Here is a 15886-nt window from a genome sequence, read left to right as displayed (position 1 = left end):
TATAAAACATTTACACATAAAGCACTTTATACATAAAACATTTAATTAAATGTTAACTGCTTTGCTAATAATATTATTTCAGCCTTGAGATTTTCATCTCATGGCTAGTACTAGCATAGTACTCCTGAGCATCCAATTGGGTCAGACAGTCAAAGAGAAAGGAATTAAGCACACACATTTTTTTCCCTGCCACAAAGTTCTGAGTTTTAGGATCATAATATTAGTATATGATCTTCAGTAGTCCCTGCTTCTCAGAGAACCAAGATCCTTAGAGGAAAGGCGAGAAATGGGTAATTGAAGTAACGATGGGAGGGGACCAAGAGAGAGGGAAGGAAACGTGTCTGAGGTGACCCTGTGTCTTTTCACTCCTTCCATGCCCTTTACAGATCAAAGTATGAATAAAAGGAAGGCATTCTATATTCCTTGTCAAGATAACACAACGGTAAACAGGTATTTATTGGACATTTGGGTTCTTAAGCTATCCTTGTACTCTGGGAGATGACATATGTATGTCAAGATCACAGTCCCTAAATAAGCTTATGATTTTGTTGAGGGCTAAGCACTAACAACTGTATCAGCAAATAACAACGTGGTAAACAGTGAAGTACTATAAAGTGCAGGGGGAGGTCTGGGGAAAGGTATTCCATTTTCTTCTTTCTGTCCTCAACTCAACCTGGCTATGAAAGCTCAACCACATGGGGCTCATATCAGGTAGATGTAGGTAAACTGTGAGCTCCCCATACTTCATCAGAACAGGAAATTTAAAGAGCCACATTGTGGATGGGAGAAAAGAGATGGCTTAACATTATTATTGGCTTTTGGGTTTTCTTACTCTTTATTCCAGACTTACATAAGCCAGATTTGATCCTATGGATCATCCATGCCTACAGAAAACGTACAAAAATACATAGATTTCTAAAAGAGCACCAAAGGCATGAAACATTGAATACCTGGAACTGCAAACTCTGAAGACTTTACTTAATAGGGAGAAAATGAGCTCACATATTTGACTTTAACTTTCCCCTGGGAACAAACACTTCAAATGTGCTAGTTAAGGAGCCATATGGAGGAGAATAAAGGCTCAATCAGAAGTTAACAAAAAATGTCCGCCAAAGACCTGACTCAATCAAGAACTTAAATGTTTATAAAACCAGATCTGAAATACAAAGATCCAATGTCAGGGTGAGAAAGAGTAGAATTCCAAAGTAGTTGAGGAAGATTAGAATTCCAAAGTAGTTGAGGAATTGATAAACCCCAAATGAAGTTGACTGTACCCTTTATTAATTAGCTTCACTTAAGTCCTGTTGGTCTCAAGATTGTAAGTGTCCAAATAAAGGGCAACACTGAGACCCCTACTCCCTGGATGGCCTTCATCCCTGCCTCTCTTTTCAGATGAGGAGGAACTCAATTGCTCTGCTGAAGGTAGAATGTGATTCCAACATCTACCTACCAGGCTAAAAATCTACACATACACATTCCCTACCACCTACCCCCCGCCTCCTCCCTACCAACCCCCCCCAAAACAGACAAACAAAAAGCCACCTCTCCATTTTCTCTCCCAACCAAGGGAAATCCTCCAGTGTCATAACAGGTCCACATGGCAAGTTGAAGACTGTCTCTAAAGTTAAAATCCCCGAGATGGCCACAGTCAGAGGTCACCCTGTCAGTGACATGTGCTCTTCCATTACTTCGCACAGGCTTTCCCAGCACTACTGGCCCGTCAGGTGCTTTGTGCAGACAAATTCCCTATGTACCTCATATGGAGAGGAAGGCTGACACACGGTATAAACACTCTCTACCACCAGAGGAATCCACTAGCAAGCTAATTTTCTGGAACCTTCCTTCATAAGCTTACCTTCTTTTCACAACATTCCACCTCCCATCCACAGAAGCCCACACCATCCAAAAAAAGGCTGAGTAGGAGAAACTAATTCAGAATCTTGGGTAAGCATATTACCTAAGAGGTTGCTTCTCCTTGTCTCAGCATTCAATAACCTCCACTATACTTTCGCCCTTCCACCCTCCACCTACCGTTCTGCAGTTTCTACCTAATATACATTGGAATGTCCTTGTTTCTTCCCCACCCCACCATCCATAATGCATCTCAAGTTGCAGTCATTCTTTCCATGCACACATGGAATCTTCCTCTTTGGGGATCTTAAGATAATATCTCTGCTGGGCATAGTGCTTCCCCATTCATATCCATCTGACTGCCCTGTCCCAACAATCTAAATTATTATTCCCTCTCTCCTCGTTGCCTGAATTATTTTAGCAAATGCCTATATCCCCCAAGATGTTTTGCAGAGTAGGCACTTATTTGTAGATATGAACCACAGACACACACACGGACTCAGTGAGTTGTTAATTTCACCTTTCTAATTTCAGAGAGCTTGGATTTCCTTTAAGTAATTATAAAGTATGAACAAGTCAAATTTCTAAAAACTCCAATCTTTGTAGAGCCTCATTCAAGGCTCTACAGCTTACATGCTTCTAAGGACTGTGAGTTTTAGCCCTAAAACTGCCTGAATAATTTCCTTCAGCATTGCTATATGCAGGGCTTTTTTTTTTTTTTTTTTTTTTTTGGCTCATCCTAACTTTGTTCATTTTATAATGTGAATGTTAAAAAAGAGGGGGAATCTACATATTCAGAAGTCTACAAATTGAGAAAAGGTTTGGCAAAGACAGCAAATATGCCTAACCTCTCCCTTTAAAAAAAAGAAAAGCAATTCACAGTTACCATAATCCTATATAGGAGCACAAGTCTTACCTAAACAATTTTATACTTAATGTATAACATGAAAACATTTTTTATTCAATAACAGATGTAGCCATGGGTCTGAAAAAGAAACATGTACAGCACAAGGAGAGTTGAGTATCACCTTTAGAGATAATATTATTTATCCATAAGACACGCTACAGGGCAGACTGACTATCGGAAGGCCTTAAAAGTCTACAGATACACTTGCCATCTTGTTACTACATTGAACTTCATCCTCTGGAAAAGCTTCAGAGGAGACAGCTTTCAAGATGGTTAAAGAGATACAAGGAGTAAATAGGCATCAATAATCTTACATTGCTGCTGACTGAAAAAGGGTTTATAAAATAATTGATATTCCAGGTTTCCAAGTACTCAAAATACACATCATAAATTCACTAGAGATTCAAGAAGGATTCAGATTAATTGACGGATAGCTACTTATAGTTACTTCAAAAATGGTTACTAATTTTAGAAGAGTTATACTTTGGATATATCCTCTAACTTCTTGAGGTGGACGTCATAAGAAAAAAAATCTATGTTCTTTCATGTCTTCAGTCTTGTTACCAGCATAAGGAAAAACATGCTGAACCAAAATGGTATGTAATCCAGCTTTCCACATGGGAAACATTATTCTACAACTGTGAAAAACCTAAAAAAAAATCACCTAGGGAAGGTGTGTAGGTACAATGTGGTTGGAAAGTTTTATAGAACAGTCATAGCTACGGATTAGGGCTGTGCACAGCAACATGGGTGGAACTGAGAAGAGACATCAGGTTCAAATACTCTGATCCTCTCACTGTACCAAAAGGCAAATAAGACTCAGGGAGATGGTTAAGAGGCCTGACCAAGGTCATACAGCTACTTACTACGGAATCATGACTAGAAATACCATCTCTGGGCTCTTCCCTTTTTATAAGACAGTCTTTGGACCTAGTCCATAGAAAGATTAGAGATAAAATACTGTGACTATAAAGTCCTGTGGCATTTCAATAACAAGCTCTCCTTGGAAGGGCTATAAGAGATATGTGTATTCTAGGAAGATATATACTAGTGAATGAATCTCCGGTACAGCAATACCCCAAACTAAAACCTATATTGCTGCTAAATTTGAAAAACACTTCCTGATACACTGCATTCAAATGATTTTTGACAGCAGCATTCATTGTCTCTGGGATCTTAGAATTTGGTAGAAAACTGGCTTTGTCTTCCTGTGCTAAAACTGTTTCTTTTCATGATTTCAATTTCTAACAGTAAATGCTGGTTCACAGACTTATTCAGGAAAGCACAGGTAAGACACATCCACTAGGCTTTGGGATGATTTTTTTTTTTTAACTCTAAGAGTAAAGCTGAAAAATTTCCTCCCAATGCTTTCCTATAACTCATTATAGTTTTACCAGAAGAGATTAACAAATCTTTGAAAGATAACTTCCAGCAGGTAGGTTTTTGTCTTGTTTGTTCTACTTAGCTTTACCAAAATAATAATATCATAAACATCTGTCTCCACAGAACCCTAAATCATCTGGTAGGAAAACATAAAGATCATTCTAACCTAAGAAACTATAAACTATGTGAACATAGAGACTGTTGTTACATACCTGTACTTCTTTTATATTTTTCATTCAATCTAACCTAGTGTATAGTAAAAACTTAGTTTTGGAGAAAATCAATAAATTTGAAGCCAGGAAACTTTCAGTTTATTTCTTGGCTCTGCCGCTGACTAGTTGTAAATCTTTTTTTTTTTAATTGGGGTATAGTTGTGTTTTACAATGTTGGGTTAGTTTCTACTGTACAGCAAAGTGGAGTTCCCTGTGCTATACAGCAGGTTCTCATTAGTTATCTATTTTATACATATTAGTGTACATATGACAATCCCAATATCCCAATTCATCCCACCCTCTTCTTTCCCCCCTTGGTGTCCGTACATTTGTTCTCTGCATCTGTGCCTCTATTTCTTCCTTGCAAACCAGTTCATCTGTACAATTTTTCTAGATTCCACATATCTTGAACAGAATATTTAATTTCCTCAAGTCTCAATGACCTCATCTGAAAAGACCTCATCTTCTTAGATTGCACATCTCACAGGACTGTTGAGAGGATTAAATGAGCTAATGTACATAATCCAACAATTAAGCAAAAGACTCTAAGACTATAACACTATAGGTGCTCCAAAAAATGTTAATTTAATTTATTCATTGCTGGCATTCCAAACATCACTGTTAGATTGAAATGGACTGAATTCACCTCCCATTGAAATGTGGCCCAGTCTGGGGAGGAAGAGAGCAGATGTTTTTGCTGATTGATATGCTGCGTAGAATTTTGTGAAATGAAGAGAACGCAAAGCTAGGAGAGGGAGCTGAAATCACTTGTAGAGACTACCTATAGAGGAATGTGGCCGCTAGCACACAAGGTAAGGTCCACAGAATGATGACTAACTCAGTTGAAACAAAGCGTGTTTGACAAGGAAGAAGCATGTGTTGGGGAAACTCGGGACAGGATGAGTGCCACTAAAAATTAGAAAGACCAAATTTGGCTGCTGACAGCTGCCAAGGATATATAACAACCAGGAAATAGCAACAGAACATGTAATCAGAGGATGCTTGACCTTGGCTAAGTGGATTATTCCAACAGGTATAATTAAAGGCTGCCATATGGACTGCAGAGTAGATAGTTACCAATATGACTGTAATTTCAGAGGCATCAAAAGGAACCCACTGCCAAACAAATACCTCTCTCACCCAGGCCTCAATGCTGAAATTACACTCTTAGACTATATCTCTGCTGCAATGCCTTGAATATTAATAATGTATTCTTTGTTGTGTAATAATTTATTATATCATTTTCCTAGATCAGACTTTTGCATGGGAAAGAACGGGGAATAAATGAGGACCTTGGGTACTAGGGAAGGGGAGAAGGCAGGGGAGTGACAAAGGAGAGAAATAGATATGAACCTGAGAAGCTATGGACTGGAATTATAAATGGCTTCCTTCCTTAGGAGGACTTTCCTTGGGAAACGTAAGTACTGCCAGTTTGAGAGTCAGTCCTCAAACATGGACTAATAGTAGCTGTGCATTAAATGTAAAGTTATACATGTTTTACAATATTATATATTTTTAAAATAATGAATGCCACGGGGTTTCCCTGGTGCGCAGTGGTTGAGAGTCCGCCTGCCAATGCAGGGGACGCGGGTTCATGCCCCGGTCCAGGAAGATCCCACATGCTGTGGAGTGGCTGGGCCCGTGAGCCATGGCCGCTGAGCCTGCACGTCCAGAGCCTGTGCTCCACAATGGGAGAGGCCACAGCAGTGAGAGGCCTGCATACCGCAAAAAAAATAAAAATAAATAATAATAATAATAATAATAATAATAATAATAATAATAATAATGAATGCTACAATTGCCAACATTTGTTGACAACTGGCCCTGTACAAAATGTGTTATATACACTAGGCCCTGTGAGGTAGGTCTGTTATCATTCCCATTTTATGTCTGAGAAAGCTTGGGTTAGGATGGATTAGCTAATTTGTCTGTTAAATGGCCGAGTCAGGACCCTGGTCAGACATTATGACAAAGGGGAGCAAATGTAGACACATATGAACATGAAATCCATGTCTATACCATGTCATAGGCAACAGAATGAGGAGGTAGGTTCTCACAGAGCTGAGAATTTCTCTTCTAGCATGATGACGGCAACAAAAGTGCTTTCAGACACCTGACTTATAACCAGAATTTTTACACCCAAAAGTAACCTATCAATTATTAGACTACTTAGGCCCAAGCTGTTATCATAGTAAGCTAATTTATAATCATTGTTAATTATAAAACCATCACACGTTAAGTAACAATACAATAGCAACAAGGATAAACTATCCTGTACCAGGAAGAAACAGACTCATGCAGTCAACTCCAGGCTTACTTTCTCAGAGTACAGGCATATTAACAATGATGGATGTGTAAGTGAAAAGGTATAAATCTGGATGCAGGTACTCTTGCACATCAGCTAGAAGGAAGTGAGATGACCAAGGGCTCTGTTTTTGCCAAATACCATTTCACATATTCACTAAAATAGTCCATCATCTGCTCTGAGGCAATGAAGTTGTTTATGTTCTTATGTCTGCCCTGCTTCTTTCAGTCGCACCCGGCTGGCAAAATAATTTAATTTCAAGGTACTAAATAGGAATCTAGTCTTCTGTATCTTCCTACAAAATAAAGAAAAGCATTATGGTATATTACTGTATCTATTTTTAAATGCTACCCAAAAATTCCATTTTCTGATAACCAAAATTCTTGCCACTGCCCAGCATCAAAGATGGTTTTGCTGTGAATAGCTATTCACCAAAATGATAAAGACTTAAAGTTCCGCCTCCAACCTCCTTGTTGACACTAGTGTTGTAAAGGTCTTCTAAGAATCATTCTGGGCTTCTCCGGTGGCACAGTGGTTAAGAATCCGCCTGCCAGTGCAGGGGACACGGGTTCGAGCCCTGGTCCAGGAAGATCCCACATGCCGTGGAGCAACTAAGCCCGTGCGCCACAACTACTGAGCCTGCACTCCAGAGCCCACAAGCCACAACTACTGATCCCACGTGCCACAATTACTGAAGCCCGCGTGCCTAGAGCCCATGCTCCACAACAAGAGAAGCCGCCACAATGAGAAGCCCGTGCACCGCAACAAAGGGTAGCTCCTGCTCGCCACAACTAGAGAAAGCCCATGTGCAGCAATGAAGACCCAACGTAGCCAAAATAAATAAAATAAAATATATAAATAAATTTATTAAAAAGAAAAGAATCATTCTGAATTTTGATTCTGCTAAGGGTAACATTTGTTCCCCATTTTCATTGTTTCCTTCCATTTGGAGAGATGTCCCATACATGCAACACTCCTGGCAGGCCCCCAAAGAAGGAACTGTGGTTTAAGTCTGCCTAATTCTGAAAAGTAATATTAACAAGACTGCTTAGCTATGAGACCTGAGCGTCACTCTATAACACAGCCTTTATGGTAATGGACTCAAGCACTGGTGTACAAAGACTGTTTGTACTGGCTTGCAAGAGCCAAGTGTGTGGATCTCTGCCCAGTTCCAAATTCAGTGGCATCACATTGGTAGCTTGAACCTGACCAAAGTGGCAGTACTTATACCACAGAAATCTATAGAAATCTACACTAAAACCCAGCCCCTCCCCCACAAGTGTTAGCCACCTACCAGTTTACCACCGAATGGAAGACATATTTTAACCTTCACCTATCTAACTCCTGTGTTCATCTCAGTTGATAATGAACTCAGTAGGGGGTACCATTTACTGCACTATCCCAATCTCCAACAATTTTCAGAGGATTTTCTACTTGCTATTTCTCCCAATTATCAGGGAAATGAAAGGTTTTTTAAAAGGGTATCTGTCTAGTCCTATATGTCTCAGCTCAAAAAGAGAATAAATATAAAACCTTGAAGAATGGCCAGATTGTAAAGCAAGATAAAATCCACAACCATTTAAAACTTTTCTGGAAATTGTTCATAAAACTCTTTTCCTTGAAATAAGTAAAACAAGAGAAAAATAGTTTACTTTCTCATCTTTCCTGTAATATTTTATGTGACTTTATAACTTTAATGCATAGCCTTCTTTTTTGTAAAAGATGTATTCACCCCTGAAAAATCTGAAACTGCAGTTTTAGCAGATTCTACACAGCGGTGGTGGTATTTCAGTCACATGATCTAAATTACAGAGTACCTGCTCTGCCTGCAATTCTGATGCCTCCCTACTCAGCCTCCTACAGGGCTCTAAGCAGAAGTTTCCATCACTTTATTTACAAAAAAGATAACACTTTAATTAAAACAGCTGCATGGAAACAGCCACTGGAATTCATAATAATATTCTAAGGCAACTTTAAAAGAAAAGCTTGATTGAAATACAGGTAGTTTCCTTCTTAATTTCTACCTTTCTTCTTTCAAGCTTTTGTTAAAAGAATGCACCAAATCTTAACCTGTATACAAATGTACTATGGTCAGTTTGACCATCTGGGGCTAAGGTGAAGTCACTACAGACTCCATCATACACAGTGTCCTGCAGAGAATACTGAACAGGTAAAGACCTGACGTGTTACCCTAGATTTGGTGAAACCACATAACCTTGGGTGGGTTCTGTAATTGTGCTAGGATCGTTCTCTCATCTATAATATTATTCTACAGGGTTTCTAGGCCCTTCCTGCTCTGGCATCCCAGGCACCCCCTCTCTGTACTGTAAAGTCTCAGTGGTGGCCTGCCAACCTCTGTCTCAGCTACAGGCATGTTACCATAACCTGCCATGCACTGTTTGAGTTAATTAAAGGGAAGTGATTACATTTTGCCTTTTCAACCTTTCTGAACTCCACGTTCTACCTCCCACTTCCACATGCAGTACATAAAATGGTGCGGTGCTATGGTACACGGCGTCACTGAGCCTGTTCTCCCTGAAACCTCTGCTGTCAACATTTCTTCCCCACCCTTCGCTTCTCAAATAATTAGAAGGCAGTGAATTCCACTTAAAGCCTCCTGTTCCCCGAAGTCTCCGCCCCCTTTCACACTCAGGATGGGATCTTTGTTCAGTGTTCTTACAGCCACTTTGACGAGCTGACATATTGGCTCCAGACCCTCCGCCTTTTTCCCCCATCTCCCACCCCCTATTCCACTCCTTCCCTTGACGAGCTGGAGAGGAACAGCTTGAGATAGCTGTTTCAATTATAGGCTGCATTAGTTAAAGTGATGGTATTTTTTACATAGAACAGAACATTTTGAACCAAATTTAAATGTGGTCATTACTATCTGCTCATCTCGGTAAGGTTTCTGTGGGTCATCATGGACTTTCTAGAATCACCAAGTCTCTAGGCTGGAGGGCCCCTGGGAGCCACCTGGTCCAGTTACCCGTCTGATCCATAAATCTCCATGATGCCTCTGTCAAGGGGTCCCTCAGCTTCTGCTTGTGCCCACCCAGCAGCTGGAAACCCACCACCAGAAGGAGAGGCAGCTCTGGGACAACGCAGGCTTGCCTTGTACTCAACTTTTATATCTTATATCTAAACAGCGTTTGTGTATCTCTGAGTCTAAAATATATACTCTATTTCCATCCCAGTTTAACAGATGGAGGGAAATGGGGACAGGCAGGCTAAGATGCTTGACTAAGGACTCATATAAGTGTCAGACCTAGGATATGAACCTAGACCCACCCCTTAAGTCCCGAGGCTATACTGTCTCTATCTTCATAACGAGTACTGAAAATGCCCCCCTTGATTCAATTTATTAAACCACTTTAAATATTTACCTAATTCATTTTTTATTTGCAAGTGTTCTCTGTGTCTCATTATTTACTGCTAGCTCTCCACTCTTGCTTGCTACTGACTTCAAAATCAAACCCATTCGGGGCTTCCCTGGTGGCGCAGTGGTTGAGAGTCTGCCTGCCGATGCAGGGGACACGGGTTCGTGTCCCGGTCCAGGAAGATCCCACATGCCGCAGAGCAGCTAGGCCCATGAGCCATGGCCGCTGAGCCTGCGCGTCCGGAGCCTGTGCTCCACAACGGGAGAGGCCACAACAGTGAGAGGCCCGCGTACCGCAAAACAAACAAACAAACAAACAAACAAAAACATTCCAGCTCCCTCGGCCCCTATAATGAGAATGTTCACCTCCATTTCCCTCATTTATTCTAATCTTACCCACCCTTCAAGGCCTGGCTTAACTTCATCACCTGCAGGGACTCCTCCCAGCTACTCAATTCCACAATTCTTCTGCCAACAGAAACAAACGGCTTACTCACTCCTGCTAAATAATTATTCTTAATATCTGGGTTCTCAGTTTGACTGTAATCTCACCTACAAGGTAACTGATAGCTTGAGTTTTTATTAGCGCCCCACTGGCCCCAGAGCAGTAGTTTAACAAACAGGCTGAACAATTTCAGAATACGACTCCGAATACCTTAAGGACGCTTCTGTCTTATTTCCTTTGAAAATGCTTTGAGGTGACAGATTCATCAATAACCGCATTTCTAGTCTGGGATAAATAAATTATTCTGAAATTCACCCAACCAATGTTGACATCTTCTCTACTTGATAGCAGGGCCTGAAACTTTATCTCAGGGGCTTAGCTGATGCATTTCTGCAGGCTGACCACCAGAGGGCGCGCTTTCCTTTCTTTTCAAGGCTATCCAGCCCCTGACCCAGAGCCTTCAGAAATCTGAAAATCTACTTTGCAAAAAAGCTTTGGTGACATGGCTTCATCCAACCACCCATGCCGTAATACAAAGAACCCAACATTATCCTAGTCTCTAGAAAGGAGAGGATCCTCGAACACCATCCTGTCTTAAGTATGTTCACTAAATCGATGGGAATCCAGGGACAAGAAGGGGTGGAAATAGGGGGGATAGTACACCAGTAATACATCCCAAAGCCCACACTTTCCCCTCCACATTCAGTATGACACCTTCATATGGCAGTAGGGCTGAGCACTGGACAAGCCTTTAGATGCCGCTCCTTCTTAAATTCTAGGCAGATCAGTTCTGAGCCAGAGAGGCTGGGGGTGGAACTCTATTAATATCCCTTATTCACTGCAATGCCCCAAATATCTTGAGAACCAGATTTCCTTTCCCACGTGAAGACAGCCTACCATAGTTCTTTCCTAAATCCCTGACAGTTTTACAAGCAGGGTGGTGAGTGGCCTTTCTTTCTTTGAAAAAGTGTATATAAATGTACCTATTCATAGAAATCTGACAGAGCTGACACCTGGTTCTCCAAAAATGTAGCTTCACTCTAACCACATTCCACTGACATTTATAGAATATGATTATTTTTGATAGTGGGGAACAAAGGGGGAAGGGTAATCAGACTTGTAAAGCACACACTTTCATCCAAAGTTTCCCCACTGCAGAGTGAATCGTTATTTTCAGGATAAATGTGCAGTACCCAAATGTAGAATATTTCTCCTCTTCCCTTTTCCTGGGAAGAGCTGCTTTGCCTCTCCCTAGTGGACCTCACACCTGCTTCTCCATGCTCTTGACTTCACTAGACATTCCTCTTCTCCCAGACCTACTGACGTGCACGTCCAGACAGCCACACAAAGCTAATGGTTCTCTGAGAAGTGACAAAGTGCTTTTTGAACAGTACACAGGCCTGCCCTCTTAAGTGTTGGGGAAAGGCCATCAAATTCTGGGCAGGATGCAATTCAAGTCAAATTTGACATGTTGAAAAGTTAATGACTTTATTATGCTTCATGGTTTATATAATTCAGTCATAAGCCATGGCAGGTTGGGCACACTTTTTTCAGACAGTTAAGAAGTAGGAGGACTTGAGGCTGTCAGCTTTACTAGATGGTCATTAACTGGAAACATGCTATTTAAGCAAGGTACACTCAAGGGGGAAAAGGCTCAGAGAGTTTCCTTCGCCGTGAACGTCTTCATACCTACCTCTCAGGCAGAGGTGAGCGTCGCAGAGAAGGAAGGTGTGCTGAGAGAAAAAGTTTGTCTTACCTGTTTCCTAGCTGCCCTCGGCAAGGACGAGGTGGCAACGTGCACACTGTGAGGATTCGACTTACAACATCAGAAGTAAAGTAACTGTGCCAACAGCACAGAAATTCACTTCCACGTGCGATACTCTTCACAACATGCTATGAAGTTGAGACCAAAAAGGTGAGAAGAAACTGGGCACAGAGTTTCACTGGGGCAAAGTTGAAAGAGTGGGGATTAAGCAGGGATAAAAAAAAAAAAAAACAGTGGAGAGATGGTGAAGGGGGGGAGCAGGAAGGCAGACCGCAGAGGTCTGAGAGTAGTGAGGGAGTTTCTGAAAATTAACTAAATGCATTGTATCTACTTCCACTGACCATAAGTGGTTTCATTTTCATTGTAACATGTTCAAGGGATTCTGTCCAGGACCTGAGATTCCCTCAGAGTTGTTGGGAATCTCAACACTTGTGTTTAATGACATACCAGGGAACCCAGGGTACAAGACAGGTAAGATAAATGGACTAATGGAAGGATTGCATCTTATAACCACCTGTTTATGAGCAAAACCCAGTCATAAAATCAGCTGTAAGCAGAAAACACAGAAACATTATTTTGTCCTTTTGATATACATTATAGTCTTTAAACCCCATAACAGCAGCAAAGATTGTAAAGAACTGATTGTAATTGTCATAATTAACCGCATGCACTTCTCCACTACATCGTACAGCTTTGCAACTGGTAGACCCGATCAGGTATAAAAGAAAACAGAGCTTTTGAGAGGAGATGGAGGAAACGACCCTTATCCAATCCCTCTCATTCTAAATTACTATTGGTAGAGGTAAGATAATTCCCCAGCCATTTCAAATATGGAAAACATTCGTAGAGAGGACACAACTGGCGTCTAAAGTCATATTTTGCCATTATGGATGTGATTTGGAATGGGGGTTGGAAAAGAATGGAAACAATGATCAGATAAGATGTGTATGAACACTGAAGCAGATGCTCTTGTAGTCATTTCTTGGAAGATGTGAAATGGTTGTATGAAAAAAAATGCAGTCGTGTCTTAAAGAAATAAACTTACCTGGAAACTCTGAAGACCTCTAAAGCGTAGGTTGAGTAAAAGCAAAAATCTCAGTCACTTACACCCAAACACACACACACACACATATAATGTGCTCATATGCTTCTGGAAAATTTGGACTTAATATCTTCATTACTTTTTTTTAAATAACTCCAAGTAATCCAAAAGAAACCAAGATATGAAATAATAAAAAATTCTTCCTTTAGATTGGAGAGAGGAGATAGACAGGGTAGTGATAGGATTCAGCTATAGAGTGTGAGATTTTAATTTAGGAGCTAATATTCAGAAGAATGTAAGTTCATGGGATTTTAGAGCTGGAAGACACCTGGCCCATTATGTTGCCTCCTGCCTCTTCCAATTGTCACATCAACTTTACTATAGTTCACAGAATGAAATATTATGCATATTCAAGGTCAACATTCTTTCCATAAGCAAGAAGAAGGAGCAGACACCAAGGGGGCAGAAGTGTATGAGTAGGATAAAGAAAGAATGAGACCAGAAGATACTGAAAAGGTGTGACTGCAGAAATTAAAATGACTAAAAATAAGAATTTGCAGAGGAACACATTAAGAGGTTAAATTTTGAAACATGCCTTGACTTTAACTATGCTATTCCTATCTGTGAATGTTGGCTAAATTCCTTCAGTTGTCTCCTAATTCAGAGAGACAGCGCTATTCCAAATCACAAACAACTCAATAAAATCAATGCCACGTATTAGCACAAAACTCGGATATTATATTTTAGTCATATTTGTTTGATGAGTGTTTTTACTTCCAGATGTAGAAATTACAGTTCAACTAAGAAAGAGCCTGGACTATGAATCTGTAAGTACATAACTCAAATAAGAATTCTGTAAAATGTGGATGATAACTTGTATACTGCCCTTATCGTTTCATTCAGCCAAAGATTGTTTCAACAGATCTTTTTTGGCAGGCCTGTGACAGCAAGACATCACTGGTTTGTTACTCCAACTATCACTCATTATTATGTAAAGAATTTGACATCACATAGTAATATGTTACAAAATATGCTAGTGGGTAGGAAGCAGCAGAAAGCAGACAGAAAGGAATTATTATTAAATGAGGCATAGCCCACATACAATGGTTATCTGAATATAAAACCATTTTTTGTGGCTGTTCTATGCATAATGGTGAACTAAATATAAAACCATTTTGTGGTTGCTCAATGATATTTTTTCAACCAAGTCATAAAACTTTAACAAATTCTTGACCAAATGTAAGTCAACCTTACCTTTTTCTTTAAAGTAAAACTGTTTAAAATCTGTTCTACCCTCTGAGTACCTGGAACCAAGGCAACTAATTATGTTGAGAACTAAGTTAGGGAACATCACATACATCCTGTCTCTTCTGTTTCTCATTAAAATTCTGTAAATCAGGCATTGATATTCTCATTTTACAGATGAGAAACCTGAATTTCAGAAAGATGTGATAACTTGCCTAACTGTGGATAGTTAGTCAAACAAGGACTTGAACCCAGGTAAGGTGGATTGAATGGCAGCTCCATGAAAGGATATGTCCACGTCTTAATCCCCACAACCTGTGATTATTACCTGAAATGGCAAAAGAGTGACTATTACTGCATACAACAGAAGATGTGGTTAAGTGAGGCATCTTAAGTGGAGCAGCTGACCCTGTATTGGCCGGGTGGGTTCTAAACGCAAGCACGAGTATCGTCGTAAGTTAGACCCAAAGAGGAGCAGACACACACAGCAGAGAAGGCCATGAGAAGATGGAGGCAGAGACTGGCGTGATGCAGCCACAAGTCCAGGGATGCTGACAGCCATAAACACTGGAAGAGACAAGAATGGGGACCCTCCTAGAGCCTCTAGAGGGAGCGTGACCTCCAGGAAGCACACTGACTTCAGACTTCTGGCCCCCAGAACTGTGAGAGAAAAAATATGTAGATAGTTGTAAGCCAACCAGTGTGTGGTAATTTTCCTGGAAAACTGATACAGGAAACGGATACAGGAGGTCTTCTGGCGTCCTTTCTGCAACCCCATTCAAGTGCCCTGATGTGAGACTGCCAGGCTGAAGATCTCAAAACATGGTACTCTAGATTCTCCCTAGGTCCGTACAGACTTGGGATCAGCCATAACAGACTTAAAACTGAGGTTCTTCAGACTATATATGAATTAGTGTTCCTCATATTTGATTCAAAATGTTCCCATTAGTACAAAAAAAAAACATACAGGAGCACAAGCTCATGATTTCACGTGAGTGTCTTTCCCGTGATGAATGGGATTGCCCAAGAAGAAGGAGAACAAAATGAAATGCTCCTTCACTTAACTGTTCTCAGTGAGACAACTTTGACACTGTAACTTTTAGGTGCTTAGTATTCAATGTGTAGAAACGAGGGTAGATTTGGTCTAAAAGATTTTAACATTCTTTTCTGCCTCTAAGCATATCTATAATTATTCTCAATAAATACTTGTTGAATGGATAAAGGAATAAATCAATGAATGAGTATGTTGCTATATGCATGGAGCCAAAATAATCAAGCCCATCGTGTCTCAATAACTAATATTTAAGCCAAAAAGAATGAATGTCTTACACAAATATCACTCTCTGGGGAAATAA

At 40.4% G+C, this 15886-nt stretch overlaps 1 protein-coding gene across 14 annotated transcripts in view; it reads right to left on the bottom strand.

Moving 5' to 3' along the window:
- Positions 1 to 15886, bottom strand: part of NRXN3 (neurexin 3) — a gene marked incomplete at both ends in the record, with an annotated part of 1625679 nt that overhangs the window by 994471 nt on the left and 615322 nt on the right. The gene's annotated exons all lie outside the window — the stretch shown is intronic.

The sequence above is a fragment of the Mesoplodon mirus genome (assembly GCF_964341445.2).
Source record: "Mesoplodon mirus genome assembly, chromosome: 4".
NCBI classification, from domain to species: Eukaryota; Metazoa; Chordata; class Mammalia; order Artiodactyla; family Ziphiidae; genus Mesoplodon; species Mesoplodon mirus.
Note: the sequence above shows the minus strand (reverse complement) of the source record. Positions and strands in the feature narration are given on the sequence as shown.